The sequence below is a fragment of the Micrasema longulum genome, unplaced genomic scaffold (assembly GCF_059751315.1).
Source record: "Micrasema longulum isolate JH-2025_06_02 unplaced genomic scaffold, ASM5975131v1 h1tg001161l, whole genome shotgun sequence".
NCBI lineage: Eukaryota > Metazoa > Arthropoda > Insecta > Trichoptera > Brachycentridae > Micrasema > Micrasema longulum.
Window position 1 is genome coordinate 274,221 of NW_028278348.1, and position 23,181 is coordinate 297,401.

Genomic DNA, 23,181 nt, shown 5'->3' on the forward strand with positions numbered 1-23,181 from the left:
TATTACTGGTATCCTTTAGTAACTCTATTTGTATTAACTTATCTTAGTAATCCGCACTACACCGTAACGTTTTTTCATTTTAATTAGGGCGCTGCGTTGGTTAGTTTATTTATTTTGGGGCGGACATGTATTTATACTAAGTTTTAAACATATTTTATTAAAATTGAACTCACTTAATTTATTAAACATAAACTGTAAGATTGTAATAAATATTTCAGCACTTTTCTTAATTTATTATCAGTTTAAGATCAAGCGTATCTTATAAATTAACTTTTAATTCAAAAATGAAAAAAAAAAAACTACGTACAGAATACAAAATATCTTTTACACCAACAGGAATTCATTTTGATCTGGATGGGTTAAAATACTCTCACTTTTAAGGGCATTCAGTGGTTGCTTCATTGTGAACCAATATATGTGTATATATTTTATGATTTATCTTTATTTTCAGAATCCCGTTTCCAAAATAATGCAAAAAAACTTTTTCATAAAAAAATTACATTAAAAAAAAATATTTTGAAAATGAAATGCAACTGTAATTAACATACGTTTTGAAAATTTTAAAGAAATATTAAATCACTCTTAATCAAATATTTTTGTAAATATTTCTAATACCTTTTTAGCTATGCCTAATGGAATTATAAATGTTACGTAAAAATGTGAGGTAAAGGAATATTGAAAAATTATAGATGTATTTTTAGTTTAAATTAAACAGTATTTTAAAATGCATAATAAGTTTTGAAAAGATCCTTATAAAATATATCATTTTTAGTTTTTAAACAATTACAGTAATTTGAAAATCAACGTAAATCATCCAAAAATGATTAATTATTAAATAAGGAGATCTTAATCCAACAGTAATAAATTGTTTACACTCGTAATATACAATATTTACTACGCAATATTTAAAAATCATCCAATTATTTTTTAGTATGAAAAAGCAATCCCCGCTTCTCTTGAGTCAGTGATTTTTATGATACAATAAACATTTCTTTCCTCCCACACTTTCCCAGATGCCTCGTACCTTTTATTACGTCATATTTTAAATTAATTCATCCCTTAACCTCCAAAAGCACTCAAATGTGACACTGAAATTTGATATATTTATTTAGGACATAAATTATCCATGAATTAAATGAAAAGTTTAAAATATTATTATTGCGTGTATTTCTCTAACATTAAGTGAATATTTGTCCGGCGTTTTTGTTTTGCACATCAACAAGCCAGGAAGCCCAATTACAGTGGTAAATTACAACACAAAATCCCAGGCTTGAGAAAAACTACATTGAATTTTTGTGTTCTCACCGGGAACCGATCCCGGACTTTTAACTTTTAATTTTTAACTACTACACCACGGAGGCCACCAAAGTTATAGAATAACAATATGCTCATATAATAAATCATCATAAAGGCTTTTTAGATATTCACTATTTTAAAAACGTTTGTTTGATTCATGTTGTAAATTAATTTTTCTGAGGTCTCGTGCCTTCACGCAACAAAAAGTTATCTAAAACTGGCGTACAAACGCATAGCTCAATGTACAATAAGATAGAAGCGAGAGAACGATAATTTGTACATTATGATCATTACATTTTATTTAATCTTTTATATTATTTTAAAAACACTTTTATTTATTCTTATACTTTGAGTTTGAAGACAAAAGACTGGATTATACCGCCTAGGGAGTCAATAAGATTAACAAATGACAACAGAGATAAAAAACATTTTAGATATGGAAATATGGAACTCTAGGCATTTATAGAGCATATGACCTGTTATTGGCTGGTTTTAGCGACCAGAGAAGAGATGGGTACGTCCTGAAACCGGTAGACATAGAAAAGTCTGTAAGTGGTGTAATATTTGATAACATTTTGTTATATGTTTAAAAGTTAATGCTTTAAATATTTAGAATATTTATTTATTTAAATATGCTCGTAAGCTTTATTTTTTAGGATTGGGTGAATTTTTTGTGCAATTTAATTTGTCCTGTAAGAAATAAAGTGTTAATGAAATTAAACAAACATTTGTGGATTTTCTTTGAAGCAGATAAAAGGTTCTTGCAAAGTTGCTAATGGAAAAAATTCGCAAACAGTAATATCATCATTACAAAAATGTCGTCCATTTAAAACAAAAAGTACAAATCTTGGTTGGCCAAATCTAAAGCGCTTTTGGCGCACGACGTCCAAGTTTGTCAGCAAGTAGTAGGTTGTAAATTATTCCGAATTCATTTTTATTTCATTTGCAAACGAAAATAACATAGCAAGTAAAATGCTATTTCTCTAACTAAAATGATGTTTCAGGAAATTTCATTAAAAACTTTACAATATGACGTTTATTTTTTACTTTAAGTAATTTATGACTTTATATGTGACTTTTTTGGGTGATCTCATCTATGTTGGGTTTGTTCCAACGTTTCGGCTACCGTTACAGAAGCCATTTTTAGGGTAATTTTTGTGTTTTTGTTGAAAAAAAAATTTTTTGTTCGGAAAAAACGGTTACGTTAACACCCAGTACATATGAGCCACGTAGTGGGTATGGGTAACTCAAGATTATTTTGTATATTTTGTAATATGGGAAATATGAATTGAACGCTGTTATGCAGAAATCAACCGTAGAAAAGTAAAACTGAGATAATATCACGTTTGCGAAAAGAGTGAATAATCAAACCTTCACAACGGTTGAAATGTTTTTGGAATTTGACAAATGATCAAAAATGAATCCGTTAGTTTTTTTTATAAAACAAACAAGAATCTAATTATGTATTTGACGGGGTTAAATTCTTTTGAAAGTACAGTAATATTTGTCTAGTGCAGTGAGTGTTTTTTGCAAATTGAGAAATGCCATTTTCGTGATTGACACTATTTTCAAAAGGTTATAATTACAGTTTTTTGTATGAAAGCGGCCTGTCTGTTTTAAGCAAAACGTAGAATTGACCTTACTGCACCCGATAACACCAATATATCATTATTTTAAAAATTGTGGACTGGCTGCTTTTTGCATACCTACGTTAAATTTACAGTTTACACAGGTCAATCTTCACCCGCGCTGATCAGACGCTATGCGAAATTATGTACTATGTATATTTAAATCATAATGGAAACTAAAAAAAGTGATGTCTGAATTTTTTTTTCAGAGTTAAATAACTTAAGAAGGAAAAGTATGTATTTCAGCCAATTTTTGGCTTTTTTATGAAATTCTGTCACATTCGTACATTTATAAACACAAATAAATCTATGGTTTACCGAACCAGCGCTAACGCGCTTAGTCAGCTGGTCTTATATTTGATTTTCTGTGAAGCGTCGCGCACACGTACGATTCGAACGAAAATCACAATGTACCGCTGTGAGCCTCCTATTAGAAATTTGAGCTGCAGCTAAACACTTTGAAGCGTTTAAACCGTCTTTTTGAACCGTTTCAAAATTGTGTTACCCATGCTGAGCACCTAGTATTTTTTTGAATCGCAAGTTGAATTAGCATTTGCTAATGCTGTTTTAATTTCGTACATATTTTAATATGCTATTGCTAATTATTTCACTTTCAAGTAAGTAGTCGTCCTGTCGTCGCCCTCCTTATCGTCTTTGTTCCGTGTAATTCTCAAACTTCCCCAGTGTGCGGGCCGTGCGTGCGCAATAATTGTACCTTGGCAGTTTATCAATGCTTAGCGGGCTTGTTTTACTGAACAATATTACAATTAACGATATTGATTGCTCTAAATATGTAATTAGGGCAAACGAATGCCATGAGCGCAGTACAAAAACGTTTTCCCTAGCTAACTTGCCATTGTCTATGTCCAGACGGAAGAAGAATACAGTTACTGCTACGTATGAAATAGAATGAGAATATTGGACAAGTGCAGGTAAAAATCCTAAAAACAATCAATCGCGTAGAGAAAGATTCTTGGGAGGGTCAACATGAAATTATTCAATTTAATTCAATTCAATTCAATTAATAAATTAAAAATAATACATACATTAGAAACTAAAATCTTGAGACGTTCATTTTATAAAAAGTTCCATTGAAATATTGCGTATTGTATCTTTTTCAACTTATTTTTAAATGTACCTGCACTTTAGTTTTATATAAATTATCCTAACACTGTATAATATTCACCAGTCTGAAGATGTCCATTAGAGGGTGAAAGCGCTAATTGGTCAAAATAAATTAGTGGAAGTGTACCAAGTGTTTTTTAAATTAATAACTTATATGTAAATAATATAAGTTATTACACCATTATAATAAAAAGACAAAAATACATAAAGAGACTCTTGTCAAAATAGTAGGAGAATCCTGCTCCGGAAAACTCCTTCGGATACATGGAACCGATAAACATCCAAAACGATGTTGTTCAGCATAGCGGTAGCCCTTCCAACAGGCATAACCATCGGTAGTTTGGTCCTGTAAATCGGAATATGAAACAAACCATGCTGACGGTGTCGAAGGTAATTATCATAATCTCAGAATTATCTTTCATACCGCGCAACAATCGATAAAAATGTGTAGTCCTTTCCACATTCCTTCTAGTCTTTAAACTGTTGTAGCCATGCATACCCTGGAGAAACTCTGTCGGGTAGAGCCAAGGAGCCAAGCCCGCAGTCTCTCATGTAGAGATATCTCACTTACATAAGAGAGTACTTCAGTTCATGTGGCCCCCAAATCATCGAGCTACTCTCGAGTCTACTTTGCACCAAGGAGTTGTAAAAAGTTCTCAGTACGCGGTTATATTCAAAAACCCTGGTAGTACGCAGAACAAATTCTAACATATTTAATGCATTACCACAATATTAGTGTTCATGAAATGTGAGATCTCACAAATCTAACGCCCAAATCCTTAACATTCGATGTTTGTATCAGATTCTGGTATGGTTCGTATAATAAAGGCTATTCACTATCCTATATTTCACTATCCTTGGAACAAATCCTTTACAACACCTTTAAAACAGATTCGGGTAAGTGAGCGGGGCTTTCAATGCCCTTGGAAAACTGATGACATTACCTTCCTGTAACACATGCGTAGGATTCATTGAATCACGTCGGGATCACAAATGTAGGATTTTTGGTTGTTGATGGAAGGAGCTCCTAAATCAGTTGGAGTTAACAAAAGACAAATATGTTTATGCACTCCATGTTAATATTAGATGTTGAATGAAATAAATAATTTGGTTATGAAGCGCGATAGTAACAGCGAAAACTTAATCAAACTGATCTAAACCACTTCATGTCTAAACTGAACTCTTCTGAACTACCCTATTAATAGAACCTATGAGTGCTACTGCTTTTACAGTAATTGTCCATAGTGTTTTTTTTTACTTCTGAGTCTGGTCATCTTCTATTTCCCTTACCGTTAGCAATTGGATATTAGCTCTAAGTTATCAGTATTTTAGATGTTTTGAATATGTTGTGTCCAACAGACTATTTTAAATGAAATGTCGTTTTAAAAAATCCTTCATTTAAAAAATTCAAAGTTTTTTAACGTGTTTTGTCTAAAATTGCGGTAATTATATATGCCTTTTTCGTAAAAAAAAAAACTTCTTTATTTCTACAGATTTGTGTTTCAATCTGTCGGACAAAAACGAACTAAAGGGACGAATTGGTATAATAATTGTCAAGTCATGCTATAAATCTGCTTCGTGGCGTTTGACAAACAACAATCGCTACGGGTTTTTAAAAAAAACTTTTAATAATTGTAGCACTTTCGAAATTTGAAGTGTCCTTGTAAGGACGGAAAAAAAATATAGTTATGTGTGTCAAATAGAACCAGAACCATTGATACAAATTTTCGGCTCGATGGAATAGCTGTACTTAAGAATCAGGAAAAAATTAAATTTAATGGAAATTAATCTGCCTCGTGGTTTAATCATAAACCCGTCTGCCTACCATAAATGAGTTCCTAGAAATATTTGCGTTCTTATGATTTACCCCAATATTTCATTTAAATTACAAATACCGATTAAATCTATGAATTGGATTTAGAATAACTAATTGTATTTTCAAAATCAATATGGATATTGTAGAAAAATGTTTTCATACATAAAAGTAAAAAATAAATTTAATAAAAATACGTTGCAAGAAAAACGCGACGTGTTAGGCCTTAGTTGTTGTGGCGTCAAGATCCGTGATAAAACAGTACCTAATCAATAGCCCAAAAATTGTTAGAAGCATTTCATATCGAGTCTTTGTCCGTAGAACTCGTCATTCTGTACTTTTCGACATTGCTCACAGACTAATTATATGAAGAATAGAACTCTTCGAAGAATACAGACTACCTATAATGACGGTTTTAGTGACATCGACATATTACTCTGTAAATACTTAGGTCGACATACCCACCACAGATCTCCTTTTTGTTCTGCAAGTTCTAGGACCAACTATCACATGCACTCGCCTATCCCTAGGCCCCACAGATATGGCAATCAGTATGAGGACAAGGCTGATATATTTGGTTCTGGACTTGATAGTTATAAAACGAGTCTGATTTCTTTTTTTCTCTCGCAATATTATTCTTAAACTTTTTTTCATAAATAAAATGTTTTGTTTTTTTGTTTTTTTCATATTTATGTATTTATTTCGTTAATATTTTTGGCTGCTTATGTGTATTAATCTACTTGTAACTTTTTTTATAGCTATGCAATTTTATAATTTTTTGTTAAAGTATTTTTTTTTCATATTTATGTTCAATATATGTTAAAGGCAATGAATGCCGTTTATGTAAAAATTAATAGATAAACAAATCTGTTGGAGACATTAAAAATTTATCTCCTGCTTAACTTTGAACTTTTTCTTTTACATTCATCTACTACCTGTATCTTATGAATTAGTTTTGGTTGTGAATTTTTTTTAGTAATAAATATTAATGTTCATTGAAGCAGAGAGAGAGGGGAGGAAAGAAGAATTGGAACTAAACCGTTTCTTCTCCCTTTTATGTACCTACTTTTTATGTAATTTTTATATTATTTTTTTTTAGTATAGATTTTTTCTCCTCTTCTTCTGTGTTCATAATAAATTATTGTGGAATCTGTAGTTGTTCTTACTTTTTAAAATCGTTTTCTCGTTCCTTGATTTAGTTTAAAAGACGAAACGATTTCCATAATAAATAAATAAATAATGTTTTAAACAAATTTCAATGGCCGGGATCAAATAAACATGAATCGTGACGTATAAGAGGCGTGGTCAATGGAATGACTATTTTTGCGGGAATTCAAAAGTACAAATTTAAATTAATTTTTTTATGCTACAAATAATTAGCCAAAAATTTTTTTTACTGAGAGTATTTCATAGTCTTCTATTAATTTAAAAATGTTAAACAAAAATCGTGATATTTTCCTATTTCCGGTGGCTACTATATTCACAATTTACTGCGGATAAGAGGATGAATCTGATGATAATGAAAAAGCGCAAATAAAAAAAAACACTTAACTTCCTAATTAGCGATATCGATTGTTCATTTGTAATGAGGGCGAACGAATGCCACGAAAGCAGAAGGGAAACTTTTTACGGGGGGAATTTGCCATTTGTGGGACCCCCTTTCAACTTATGAGAATGTTGTGTAAACTAGCTCTAAGTGTTTTTGTTTACTGCCATTGAGCATTAGGGTTTGACGTATATTTAACATGCTACGTTCGTTTAAGGCACGTAGAAAACTGTGTAGTATATATACAAGGTACTTTTAAATGTGAATAAATCGAGGGTTTTAAATCAATGATGTGTTACTTCTAAGCGGAAATAGTTTTACTAAACTAAATTTACTAAATTTTGAACTCATTTGTGTTTTCCTAAGAAAAATATTGAGCAATTTCCTAATTTCTCGAGAAAGTTGCTTTAGCACCTTTTCATTAAAATAATACCATACTAGTCTGACGATCTCGCGAGAGCGATGAAGCCGCTTATTAGTCAATCGAACATTAAATTTGCTTCTTGACGGTACAAATTTGTCAAGGTGTAAAATAATTCATATACCTCTTTTATGATGATGCATTGGATGTAACTAATCATTGTAGGTACATATTTGGATATTTTCTTTTAGTTTCGGCCATTTTGAAGTAATTAGTTCCAAAACTGACTCCTGGGGATCAGTTTTTCCGTAGAGCTATCACCCGTTTAGTTACATAAAACCACGTCTCCTTTACAAACCTCGATATTGAAATTATTATATCAAGTAAATTTTTTTTCAAATGCTTTTGTGATTTGATTATAATGTGGGGTTTCCATTTATTTTTGTAAAAATATCGTAGTGAAAATAAACGAATTTGTATATGGCAATTCCTCAACATTACAGTTTTGTGCTACAATTTTATTTATTCAAAGAGTTTTCAATATAAAAACAAAAAATATTAATATGTAATAATTTTCAAGCTATAAATAACATAATTCAAAAACCAAATGTTTAAAAAATCTATAAAATCTATGTTCAGGGAATAAAGGGTTAAAGTGTCACCCTGCTTTTAATTTAATAAAAAATATTTTATGAATTCCATTAAAAAAAATTGTAAAATTACTCTCTCTCTCATCGATCCGTGCCTAATGTCTGAGGATGGTAATTACCAGTGGCGAATGCTCCTTATAATCGATTACATGCAGATTACCATATTTTTTGACATCGTAAGTAATGTTTTATAATACTGTAGTATTATTAGGAAAAAACACATCACCAAAAAAATATATTACTTTTCTTGGGTAAGTAAATTTATATATTCCTTTATTCCATACAGCGACCAATTGCGCCTCTATTGGTCAAAATTATAACTACTGGATTACACGAAATTACTCTGCTCACTTTAAAATCACTAATTCAAATACATCTTTAACCTAAAACTTTAGAATCTCGTTCGAAAAATTACACTTGCGATTACAGTAAAATCTTGCAGCTTTCATTAATGCAATTTAGTCTTTCAATACTTTTTCATAAGGGCTAGTATTCTTTAAAATACATCAATTTGACTTACGACAGTCTAAGGGAGGTGACAATATACGCACTCGTTATGTGTAAGAAAGAGATAACGAATATATTTTGTATGTCGTAAGTAATTTAGCATACTTATGTTTCGGCGGGTTGAAATTAAATTTGAAAATAAATATTTTGATATTTTAATCGAAACGAATTGATATTTTGATCCATAATATAGTATAAATCCTTTAGTGGGTTTTAAAAAACAAAGATTCGCATATTGTTTTTTAATTGTAATTCGTTTTTGTGGATACGATGACAGTTGAATATTGTAGGTTATTCTTCAGTATCCATTTAAACTTTTAAAATTTAGTTAGAGTTATGATAAAAACGTTACTAGTGTATAGTGTTAAGAATAAATATATATGAAGAATTATAATATGTATAACTTATGTCGTTTTGTGAATAATAATGTGATATAAAAGTCGATAAAACAATTATTCTTAAAACGTTATTCATGTTTTGTTTGGTGAACTATCGTACTCGGTAAGGAATACTTTTAAATTATTATCATTTATTAAGAAATAGTGTTTTATTTCAAGACAAGTTATAATAGTTTGACTCCACCGAAGATGTGCTAATGAATTATTTAGTTTATTTATTACTTTTTAGACACCTAGCGCAAAACATGAAATAGCTGCGCGGATAGACCGTTGCTTTCTAATGACATAGGCGGGGGTTCGAATCAATAGGTGTTCCAATTTTTTTTTTGCAAATATGTTTTTTTTTATTGTATTTTTTAAATCAAATTTTTATGCTAAATTAGAAATTATTTTTGCTGAAACTATTAAGCGCTGGAGCCATTTATTAGGAATTATTTATTAAACATACAATAGGCTTGTTTTTTATATGCCATACTACCGCTATGGACATTTTATCAGAATTTTCATAGCTTACCAATTTAAAAAATAACCGCTCGCCACTGGTAATTACGCCTGACTCCATGCATGGCTCGTCTGTGGACAGTTTCTCTTTATCTGGAATGGTATTTTGCTCTTCTATAGGCATTCGTCAGTGATAATTCTGATAACTCAGTGACTATGTTGCTTCACCTTATCGGTTAACATTCACGTGACCTTTTCCTTTCGACACTTCTCAGATAATAGTTTTCTCCGATTTATCAGAGTTCTCCTAGGAAATATGTCCAAAAAACTGCAGGATTCTTTTCTCAAACATGGATGTAAGTTTTTCTCCTATGTCAAGTTTCTGGAGTATAGATACATTTGTACTGAATCCGGCTGTCCACGGGATCCGCAGCATATGCCGCCATCACCACATTTCGAAAGCTTTGATTTTTTTATTTTCCTTTTCTGTCAGTGTCCAACATTCCACACCATACATGAACACTGAGAAAAGCAAGACCTTGACCAGTCTCTTTTGGTGTTGATGATTTTACTATAATTTTTCCAAATCTTCACCAGCCGACTCATAGCACTTTTGGCAGTACGTTGCCGTATTTCACCTTTACACCCACCATCTCTGATAAGAGAACCTAAATAAATGAAATTGTCAACTCTGTCTAAGTTATGCAACAAGGATAAAAGTGCTACTTTATTAGCTCGATCAATGATCATACGCTAGCTATTGCTTATATTCATGGAGAGTAGGTCTGAGATAGCAGCATCTATTGGCTCAATTAGTTCTTTCATTTCAATTTCTGACGGTGCAATAAGTATGGTGTTATCAGCATATTTGAGGTAAGATAACTTTTTTCCTCCAATTGTGCACCCTCTTTTCCAGCCGTTAAGTGCCTTAGTAAAGTCTTATATATTAAACAAGCCGGTGATAACATGCAACCCAGTCTAACGTCTTTTCGAACTAAGAAGTTATATGATAGTTCATTGTTAAAATTCACAATTGCTGAGCTTTTATTACGAAGTGATTTTATCAGGTAAATAGGGTGTGCTGGTACCCATCATCTCATTGAGAATAACCCATAATTTGCTCCAATTCACACAGTCAAAAGCTTTTTCATAATCATTGAAGTAAGTTTTTTCAATTGTCAGCTTTTCTCGATAATTTGCTTGACATAAAAAATCTGCTCACATGTCCCTTTTCATTAAACAAAACCTGTGAGAGTTTCCAATCAAGGAAGTATGTTAACCTCTTAAATGTAAAATATGCTGTAGAGCTTTACTGGCATGCGAGGTGAGTGCAATCAAATAAATTACTACCCACTTCTTATCATGAACACTTGACAAACTTACAATTTTGCTTAATGTTTATTTTTTGTAAATTTATTGAAATAATTGTTTGTGCTATTAGAATTCCATTCATTCATACGCTTTGTAACTGCAAGATGTTTCTAATCTAGCTTCCATATGTATATAAATGTTATCTACTACCAAAGACTTACATTTTGTAAGAATGGTATAGCATTCTAACCGTCCATACACTCTGTAGCTGCATGATTTATTGTAACTTACTCCTATTTATGTGAAAAATTTAAAATTCTACAAAGTCAATAAAAAAATAACATAATGGTGGGCTAGATTTCTTACCGTCCTTTCGGTTTGTAGCTGCAAGACGTTACGTAATCTAGTTCTTATCTGTTATTGTAACCGATCATAATTGTTGAAATTGATCGAAAATCTTTATGAAACCAACCAATCAACTAAGAAATTTCACCAACTAATTTTAAAGATTTTTCTGAACTTTGTGTGACATGTGTACTTTTTAATTATGAAGGGAATTGACGTTTACTTTTTCCCGTCCAAAAAAAATATTTTAAAAATTGTATGATGTTATTCATCGTGACTTTCAAAAATATTCTACGCCACAAAATAAGTTAAAATGCCTAAAATGTAACATATTCGAGGATGAAAAAAATGCTGGTGGTGTGACATTTTGGGAATTTGCTGAATGAATTTATGTCCGCGCTCTATACACCTGGCACTTGGTAATAAAGTCCTATTTTTTCAAGAGCCACAGCTATTGTTTCCGATTCCCATGAGTGATCTCTGTACATGCTCAAAAATTTATTGCTCGCACACCAGTCGGATTGCCGCTCAATTTATAGTCTTTTTATCCGTGTTTCAAACAAGCATAAAATTTGCTCATTTATTGCACGCGCTGAATTTTGAAGGGTTCATATTTTTTATCGTCGAAGAACGATTATCGAAATAAAACATAGCGACAAAAGTATACAAAAAATGCACAAAATGTACATGAATTTACAAAGTGATTCTGCAATTACAAAATAATAAAAATACGCAGGGGTAATTGAAATATTAAAATATACCTATTTTGAAATAGAGATATCTCATAATTTCTCTACGTTAGAGAAACGATGGACTTGAAATGCATATTCAAAACACTTAAGGCTATAAATAATGTCCTATCTCCGTTACAATTAATGTATTTTCACGTTTCCAATCATATCACCAGAAATCAATATCTGCTATTTATCAAATCTTTTAAGAGCATGCCCTAATGTCCAGAAAATGTAAATTAGTTAATACTTCACAAAACTTGGAATTCTTTGGTATAGATCGTCCAACTTTTCTTAGATCTCTTCACCACTAAAACAGTGCGGTATGAAGACAAGTTGGCATTGTTTGGCTTGAAGTCCTATATGTTGATCGTGTTTATGAAAATATTGTGTACCATTATGGCCCTTGTTTATTTTTGCTACAAAGTATTATGTTATTATTGTTTAGTTTTTTGTACACATGTTTCTAAATAATGTAAAATAATTGTTTAAGACTCGATAGCTGCTCTCAGGTAAAAATAGGAAAAATGAAATTGAGTGGGGATAAGTCGACCTCGGAGTGCAGTCGGCGTATTCACCTACAATTATTTGGGTTCCCGGTCTCGATTCCTGACAGGATCGACGCGAAATACCTTACCTCACCTTACCTACACGTACGTACAATTTACAAACGCTACATTTGGCATTCGAATGTAGTGTCCTATTCACCCATTTGGTTTGGAAGGTGATGATTTTGATAATTGTGTTGATTTAACCGTGTTAAGTTTAATTTGAGCCCGTGATAATTTAAGTTTTTTTTCCTTCAATTCATCACCGCTTAAAATCTCCTTGGGTTATCCCTGATCACTGGCTATGCAGTTTTTATCAGGTCGTGGTTAATTGAATGAAAAATTATTTGTTTTCAATATTGTTTATGCTGCCGATATCCTAATCAATCTTCTGAATACATCTTATGGTCTTGTCTCTCTCCCTCTTTCAAGGATTAACGAATGGAGCTTTTTGCTACTATCTGTGGCTTTGTTATAGGTCCTGGTAGATATACATACCTGCTAACTTCCAAAAAAAAATTTAAGGCTTTTAAAAAAAATTCTACTCATTTTGGCGAATATATCATGTCCAATCAATTAAATCCCAATTAGTGAAGAATCTATTTCCTTCTTTTTTTAAAAACAAATAAAACGCATCGTATCTACTTCCGGATTAGTTTCTTTCAGTACAAATGTACTAAGGCTACTAGATTACAGAAAGCTCCTTCCAGCAACTATTTTCGTTTGGCAACGAGCAACTTTTCCGTATATGTGGTGTAGCCGACGTCATAGTCCTTTATTTTATTATTGTATGTTCGTATAAATGTTTCAATTATTATTTTACTTGTATTTAATATATAACCTAGTATGTATGAGTCTGCGAGGCTAATTCCGTGCCTAACCGGCCGCTGCCGTATAAAGGACGAATTGAGCGGGAGCGTGTCAAGCTAGCGGCCCTTTCACGTCCGCTCTAGTCGGCGCTCGATTGTGCAATGAAGGGACGGAGGCGGGGGTCGGGGCTTATACGTTGGCTAGGGGGCGCCTATTTACGTTGGCCGCTCGGGAGAATACTTGACAGGAGTGGGGGGCCGGCACCATTCCCATACCTAAGTTAACCGTAGGGTCAGATTTTGTAATCTTGTATAAATATGTGCACATGTGAGAAATAAAGACATCGATCGAAAACAGTAAACACTCTCTTTTAACTCTACTCTGCCCGATTACTTCGCCACTTCGTCTTCAGATCTTCACTGCATCTTTCCTGGACTCAGCCGAATCCAGAAGCGGATTTACAACCTGCTAGCCGCCACTGTCAGCCGACAGTTTTTGGAATAAATATTCATACCTACGGGCTACTGATACCTATCGCAGCTCGCAGTAGAATACCAGCGCCTTGCCGAGATTTTTACAGTCTCACAATTCTTTATACGAGGCGGAAACGCGTCTCGTACAAAGTGGTCCTTCACTGCCGAATCTTCTACTGAATATCACAGCCGCCCAAGATGACTCCTGTATTGCGATCGGGGAAGAACGCCGCCGAACGGGTGGACCCCGCCATATCTGAAAGAGAATCATCCGACGACGATGCTTCTGACAACGCTTCTCAAGCATCAGCCAACACCATCAGATTCCTGAAGGCACAGAACAAGGAGCTTCGCACCCAACTGAAGCGCCAGAGTAGAAGAGAGAGCCGCCCACAGCCGTTGGACGGAGAACAGAGACCGTCTATACTCCCGCCATTGGAAGGATCTGAGGAGAGCGCTGCTGGACTCACAGAGACGTGGGTCAACCGCTCCGCAGATCCCATGGCGCAGATGGCCACCGCTATTGCTGAGATGGCCTCAGCAATAAGAACCTCGTCGATAGGGAGCCCCAGGCCGCCTAACGTGGAAGACGACAGCAGAGTTGGGGCCATGATGGCCCGACAGTCCAGCGCAAAGGACCTGCCCGTCTACACAGGAGAGCCGCTGGAGTGGCCCACCTTTAGCTCTCAGTATCATCAATCAACTGAGATGTGCCGCCTATCAGAGCCGGAGAACCTCCTACGTCTGCAGCGCGCCCTGAGGGGGCGAGCGAGAGAGGCGGTCTCAGCGCTACTCGTAGAGCCGCGTAACGTCGGACAAATCATCCGAACTTTGGAGCTGCGCTTTGGCCAAAAAGAAGTCATCGTCGCAGCCATGCTGGATAGAGTAAGGAGACTCCAATGTCTTCAGGGTACTGGTTCGACGGAGTCACTGATCGAGCTATCTGGTGCCATCAGCAACGTGATCGCCACTCTGGAAGGCTTCGGTGGTGAATATCTTACTACCCCGCAGTTACTAAGCGAGCTAGTAGCGAAACTACCGCTATGTATGCGTACATCATGGTGGGGGGCCAGACGAGGTGATAATAACAGAGCCACTGTTAAAGATTTTTCTGTCTGGCTAGAAGAAATATCGAGCGCCGCAATGTTGTGCGGAGGTATCGAACCGAACATTTATAGTGGAAAAGGCAATCGAAAACGCGAGTTAGTAAATACCGCGGTAGTGCCTCAAATACCTACAGGTGAGAAGAACAAGTGTGCATTGTGTAATCGATCTCACCCTATTCAGTCGTGCCGGGACTATTTAAAGTTATCAGTGGCCGAGCGATGGCAAATAGTTAAAAGTAAAAACTTATGCTTTTCGTGCTTAGGGGAATCGCATAGGGTTACGCAATGTAAATATTCGCGTGAGTGCAGCGTTGATAGGTGCCGTTCATTGCACCATAAAACGCTTCACGAATCTAACCGCGGAGAAGTGCGCGAATATCGACCTACCGCCGAGGTCGGAGCCTCGAGCTCATCGTTTTCGCGACAAAACAATTCCTTGAACGGAAATCAATCCGCAAGGAGAGAATCAAGTGAGAATTTAGTGAGTGAAAGTGAAAACCGCTATGACAATGAAAACCCACGAAATAGAACAGTTGTAAACACGTGGTCAACGAACGGACCGATTCTTTTAAAATTATTACCGGTGGAAATAAGTGGACCAGCGGGAACAGTGACTTCGTACGCCTTGTTGGATGAAGGGTCTACAATCACCCTCATCGACAGTGAAGTGGCGGACCGTGCAGGTGCGTCAGGGAAAATACGAGGACTAAAAATTCACGGGGCCGGTGGCATGAATGTGACGGATGAGTCATCACGTCGCATAACAGTAAATATCCGCGGTGATAACAGTGAAATATACAAAATGCGAGCTAACACGATGCAATATTTAAATTTACCGCCTCAAGCCGTAATGGACGCCGGACAAATTAAAACAGTGCGCCCGCAAATTTTAATTGGCCAAGATAATGCTCCCTTGATTATAACGAGGGAAGCAAGGAAAAGCGGGAGATATATTATCTCCGTTACTGCATTAGGAGAGGCAATTCACGGCGGTACAAATACAATACCGTTTCAAACAATCGCCGCAATACAAGACAACGCCCGATTAGAAAATCTTGTGAAGGAAAATTATGCCGTTGACTCGTTAGGTATTTTGCCGACAATTAGAATATCTTGCAGTGAAAAAAGAGCAATTGATATTCTTCAAAACACTACTCGACCTCTGATATCGGGACAATGGGAAACAGGACTTTTGTGGAAAGACGACGTCATAAGCCTCCCAAATAATCGGCAAACGGCGCTACGAAGACTAGAACTAATTGAAAAGAAATTTCGCAAAAACGAATCCTTTGCTATCGCGTACAAATCGAAAATAAATGAGTATATCAGTAAGGGATATGCCCGAGAGCTCACATGCATTGAGAAAAATACATTGACGAATAGAACGTACTACCTACCGCACTTCGCAGTTAGTCATGTGAATAAATCCGGAAAGCTACGTATTGTCTTCGACGCCGCAAGTAAATATCGCGGTGTTTCGTTGAACGATTGCTTACTAAGTGGACCAGATATGCTAACTTCACTTCTAGGGAACGTGATACGATTTCGAGAGGGAAAAATCGCCCTCGCGGCGGATATTAAAGAAATGTTTCTGAGAATCCGAATACGCGACGAAGATCAACAGTCACAAAGATTTCTTTGGCGTGATAATGAAGACGAACATATCCGCGAGATGGTCATGAGCTCAATGACGTTCGGAGCTACATGCTCACCGAGCAGCGCTCAGTTTGTTAAAAATAAAATAGCGGAGGAACAATCACTTGGAATGATGAAAGCAAAGATGGCCATTTTAAATAATTTTTATGTAGACGATTTTCTAATAGGAATCGACTCGGTAAAAGAAAGCATTCAATTGCGAAGCGATATTACCACAGTGCTCGGACGAGGTGGTTTTGAGTTAACAAATTGGGCCTCAAATAATCCAGAGGTAGTACGAGCAATACCGGAAAGTCTGCGTGCGAATACATCTATAAATATAATAAGTGGACAAGATGTAACCGAAAGAGTGCTCGGGATAAAGTGGAATCCAGTTAGTGACAATTTTTTGTTTAAATTCAAAGAAACTCCAGCGGTGTCCGAACTCTATATACCTACCAAGCGCGAAATGCTTAGTGAAGTAATGAGCATTTTTGATCCCCTTGGATTCATTGGGTGTTTAACAATCCGACCTCGTATCTTACTACAAGAGGTATGGCGTTCGAAAACTAATTGGGACACTGAAGTAGATGGAAAATACGCGGTAAAGTGGCATAAATGGTTGAAAATCTTACAAGAAACAAATTGCGCGATTCCGAGGCAATGCACAAGCTATAAAGAAGCACCGGTAGAATTACATGTGTTTTGTGACGCTTCGGAGCAAGCAAGCTGTGCGGTGGCATATTTCGTCGAAAGGACAATGGACAAAAGTTTAATCACATTCATAGGCAGTAAATGCAAGGTGAGCCCATTGCGTGCCTTATCGATACCGCGGCTCGAACTGCAAGCCGCTCTTATAGCAGCGCGTCTAGCGGCTACTATTAAAAAGGAATGTGATAGCCGTATTATAAAAACTATTTACTGGACGGACTCGACAACTGTCTTAATTTGGGTACAGAGTGATGCGCGAACATACTCACCATTTGTCGCACACAGATTGGGTGAGATAGACGAACTTACTAACTCAACGGAATGGAGATGGGTGCCCACAAAGCAGAATCCAGCAGATTTAGGTACCCGAGATGGAGAGATACCTGACCTTACGATGAAAGGAATGTGGTTCGGAGGTCCTGAATTCCTTAAATATTCTGAAGATATGTGGCCACCTGTCAAAGGTTTAAATACAAATCGAAACCTGGCTAACACAGAGTTGCGGACCGAAACAATATGTTTGAACAGTGCAATAATGCTGAATGCTCTCCCGGATCAGAACAGGTTTTCGTCGTGGCAACGTTTAATTAGAACTACGGCGTGGATTTTTCGATTCGTCAACAGGTGTCGCAAAAGAGAGCGAATCATTAGCGCTACACTAACTGCTCAAGAAATATCAGCATCGGAACTTACATGGATTAAGATTGCGCAATCCGATAGCTACAACAAAGAGATAGAAATCCTTTCACGGGGGGAGTCTCTCCCGAAAGCCAGTAAAATTTCGTGTCTAAATCCATACCTGGATAAGGATAATGTTTTGAAAATGGGTACTAGATTAATGGCAACAGACAACATGGCCGCCGAAATAAAGTCGCCTATAATTTTAGACGGAACTCATGCTTATACACGCCTGCTTGTAAGAAATTTCCACGAAAAAGCTAATCACGCAAGTACAGAGAAGACGATGAGTGATCTAAGGCAGCGTTTCTTCATCACAAAATTAAGATCAAATATTCGACAAATAATACACCGTTGCCAATTTTGTCGAAACGAAAGGAGTCATCCGATTGCGCCATTAATGGGACAATTACCGGTAGCACGCCTAGATCATCACGTTCGTCCGTTTACACACTGCGGAGTCGATATGTTTGGACCTTTATATGTAACTGTTGGGCGACATAAAGAAAAGCGCTACGGGGCCTTATTTACATGTATGACGACACGTGCGATTCATATCGAAATAACTCACTCTTTAAGTGCGGACGCGACCATCCAAGCTCTTCGAAGGATGGCCGCGCGACGCGGACACCCTAACACGATGTATTCCGATAACGGAACTAACTTCAAAGGAGCGGATAAAGAAATATCGGAAGCAGTACGACAACTCGCAGACAATCCTGAGCTTCAGAATGCAGCCACCGTGCGGGGAATTCGATGGAAATTCAACTCTCCGGCAAGCCCATTTATGGGGGGTAGCTGGGAAAGGTTGATCCGAAGTGCAAAGCGCGCGTTAATGGCAATATTAAAAGAACAGGCCCCAAAAGAGGAAGTTTTATTGACAGCCATTGCAGAAGCAGAGTTTACTGTGAATACAAGACCTCTGACTCACCTGTCACTCGACGCGAGAGACGCTCCACCACTAACACCTATGCATTTCTTGATAGGTGATGACGGTAGCCAACCTCGCTTAGCGGACTACCGAGACACGCCCCCAGAAGTGTGCCTTAAAAAACAATGGCGAATCGCCCAAAGAATGGCCGATCAATTTTGGAAAAGATGGCTTCGTGAATACCTACCAACCCTCGCCCAGAGACAAAAATGGAGGGAGATTACAAAACCGCTAGAAGTAGGAGATGTAGTGATAATCACGGACCCAGCTCTACCTCGGAACGAGTGGCCACGTGGGATAATTATCGAGGTCAACCCGGGACGAGATGGTATCATCAGAACCGCAAGGGTCAAGACAGCGAAAGGCGAATTCACGCGACCAACGGCCAAACTCGCAGTACTTAATGTAAAACAAGATGACGTCTGATTACTAAGGAGTGTCTCTCGACAGGGGGGAGTGTAGCCGACGTCATAGTCCTTTATTTTATTATTGTATGTTCGTATAAATGTTTCAATTATTATTTTACTTGTATTTAATATATAACCTAGTATGTATGAGTCTGCGAGGCTAATTCCGTGCCTAACCGGCCGCTGCCGTATAAAGGACGAATTGAGCGGGAGCGTGTCAAGCTAGCGGCCCTTTCACGTCCGCTCTAGTCGGCGCTCGATTGTGCAATGAAGGGACGGAGGCGGGGGTCGGGGCTTATACGTTGGCTAGGGGGCGCCTATTTACGTTGGCCGCTCGGGAGAATACTTGACAGGAGTGGGGGGCCGGCACCATTCCCATACCTAAGTTAACCGTAGGGTCAGATTTTGTAATCTTGTATAAATATGTGCACATGTGAGAAATAAAGACATCGATCGAAAACAGTAAACACTCTCTTTTAACTCTACTCTGCCCGATTACTTCGCCACTTCGTCTTCAGATCTTCACTGCATCTTTCCTGGACTCAGCCGAATCCAGAAGCGGATTTACAACCTGCTAGCCGCCACTGTCAGCCGACAGTTTTTGGAATAAATATTCATACCTACGGGCTACTGATACCTATCGCAGCTCGCAGTAGAATACCAGCGCCTTGCCGAGATTTTTACAGTCTCACAATTCTTTATACGAGGCGGAAACGCGTCTCGTACATGTGGGCACCTCTAAGAAGACTTATGTCCTCAGATGCGGTATGCGGTATGTGGTGGGCAAACCGTTTACTAACACTACTTACAACAAACAATAAAATGACACCAAATCCAAACCTTCAATGCATTTGAAAACGACTTAACTCAAAAAAACTTTCAAATGAGTTAAGATCATAAAACGACTTCAATGACCATTATCCATCTTTTTGCATTTAAAAAAAATGCAACGTTTGGGTGGGAATATTTAACTTCAAATTTGGTGCCTTCTTTGAAAAAATGGAAACAATCGACGAAAGAATACGAAGGTGTCACAATTTACATGCTTCTTTTGCAGTTTTCAAAAACATTGATTATTTAGTTGAGTCGTTTTCGTCCTAAAGGTGCGAAATGAACCTACTGCCGACTGCGACCCGGAGCAAACTACTAGTACACATCATTTCGTTTAAACAACGCATAATCAACAAACAAAACCTACTCGGGATAACCCAAAAAATACCATTCATATTACCAAAAATATTTTCTAGGAATATGTGTAGTATTTTTTCTTTATCTTCTTTCCTTATATTTCTGACATTTAGAAACCAGACTTAAGTTATTTTTTATTGGTTTAGTCAAGTTAGAACATCATAATGCAGTGCCTCCTTTTTTTACATAATAGGGAAATATGTAATACTTTGGAGTAGAAAAAAAAATTCTTTTACTTATTCATCATCATCATCATTCCATGTTCGCGTCTCGTAGTTCTGACACAAACTGCCGACGAACAGTCAGCAGTGGACGTCCAGGGCGTCGAGAACCTAACGTCACTAAAGTTGATAAGAGTGGTTAAGTCTCTCAGGGGGCGTCCGCAGCACATGGCCAAACCAACTGGATTTCCTTCGCTTGATGACAGTTGTCACCGAATTTTTCTGCATCCGTTCTCTTATTACTTCATTTCTTACAAAGATCTGTTCTCAAAACTTAGAAGTTTGTCTGTTATGAGCCTCAGTGAGGTACCATGATTCGCATCCGTAGAGGAGAATAGGTGTTTTGCCGGCTTTATATGGACGGCATTTAGTTTTCACTTAGTAAATAACCATTTTCCAGACAGCTTTCATACTGTGGAATGTAGCGCTCGCCTTTTCTAGCACTTTCAGTTATTTTGAAAGCTGCTACTTATTAGAAGAATTAAAAAGTAAATTCCCATGAAAACGTGTCATTACATTGGCCACGCCTCTAATACGTCACGATTTGGTTCAATTTTATACTTTGTGATTGTTTGAATTTTAATAGAACATCCTCACAAATGTTGACGTGAAAATTGTCAAGGCCAAACATGTCGCTATTTTGTAAGGACGTATACTTTAAATAATTTTGTATGAAAACATTTCTCCACAATATCCATTTTTAAATACAATGAATTTTCCTCAAAACATTTATCATGTTTCATCGGTATGTGATATTTCCCTAGTGCGTTCAAAATACCTACGGTGATTGCGTTTGTTAATAACGCGGAAAAAACGCTTCCGATTCCCTTTTCATAAATTAAAGATTAATCATTTTCACCATCAAATTCATGTTCTAGTGAAAAAAAAACAAAAATGAACTAACCTTATTTATAAAAGTCCGTTGTTAAGCAAATACGTAATTAACCATCCATGTATCGGTTTCTGGCGTATTCTGAAACAAAAAATATTAACTTCAAACAAAACTATTTTTTAGTCTACATATATTTTATATTATTTTAGCATTAATCAGTCGATATCATTTGATAAAAATATCCTAAAAAAATAAATAAAATTAGTAATCTATTGTTATTTTTTTTTTATTTTGTTTTATTTGACCAACAAGCATTTTTGCCTAGTACGCATCTTCAAGATTAGTAAATTGTTTATAGGATTTAAAATTTATATGCATACTAGGCATGTATTTTTTTTTAGTATTTGAGATAAGAATATTAGGTGAGTATTTTTATTTTTTCTCTTAGTTTGAAAAACATTTCATTTTTCTGTTGGGAACATTTGTTATTAAGCTTTAATTGGAATTTAGTAATATTTATTATTAGAAAAGTAAGAAATGAACAAAATGATACGGAGAATACAACAAAGAGAGAAATAAATTTGTAACAGGTTTAATATTTATATCAAAAATACCATAACGGTGTTTTATCAAGAAAAATCAACAAAGATCGTGATTTATTAACATTTGATTACATCAAAGTTATTATCAGAATTCAATATTTAAACGTTTTTTTTTAAGAGTAAAATATGTTAAGGCTTTTTATTTATTAATTTTTATCTGGTAACTCATTTTACAATTTTAAACCCTTGTACAATCAGTTTTGAGAGTATTTTTTTCCGTTCTAATTGGATCTCTTTTTATATCTGTTATATCAAAAAGTACTTACACAAAACAGAAATACAATAATTGCGCAATATAACAAACTACCGCTATTATCAACATATTACCTTCTTTGTGTTTGACGTTACATCTTAAATATTTCATTAAAATAAAAGTCTATAAATACGCAGTTTATCAAATGATCGATACAAACTAAAGATATGAACTCTTTTTTCCATAGTATATTTTGTTGCCCTTTTAATAATAAGGAATATTTTTATGTTTTTAATAAAAAAATTACCTTTTTTAATTACAATATTAAAAAAATACAGTATTATTTTTTACAGAATATTTTATTTTCTCTTTCTTATGTTACACAAAAATATTATAACTGTCTTTTTATTATGTTGATGGATGCAGAAAACGAGGAAGACCGAGAAAGACATGGCACGATCAAGTCCATCAAATACTTGGAGATGGACATGTCAAAAGTAGGAATAATCGGCGTGCGTGCATAAGAAGATGTATGAATGTAGAGGAAGCGAGATCTGTATGCCAAGATAGAGTGTTATGGCGTTCTATCCTCTCTGCCTATCCCTACGGGGAAACGGCGTGATGGTTTGTTGTTGTTGTTGTTGTTGTCTTTTTATTATAAGAGCAAAAAATCATTGACATTTTCTTGTATACC

General features: G+C 35.8%; 1 protein-coding gene across 1 annotated transcript in view; it reads right to left on the reverse strand.

The window, feature by feature from the left end:
• The window catches only part of LOC148276698 (uncharacterized), a 124,052-nt gene extending 102,218 nt beyond the window's left edge, over window positions 1–21,834 (reverse strand). Inside the window, exon 1 of the mRNA XM_088233913.1 lies at window positions 21,765–21,834. The gene's annotated coding sequence lies outside the window, so the exon portion shown is untranslated. The remainder of the gene's footprint in view (window positions 1–21,764) is intronic.
• Between the last annotated feature and the right edge of the window lie 1,347 nt (window positions 21,835–23,181).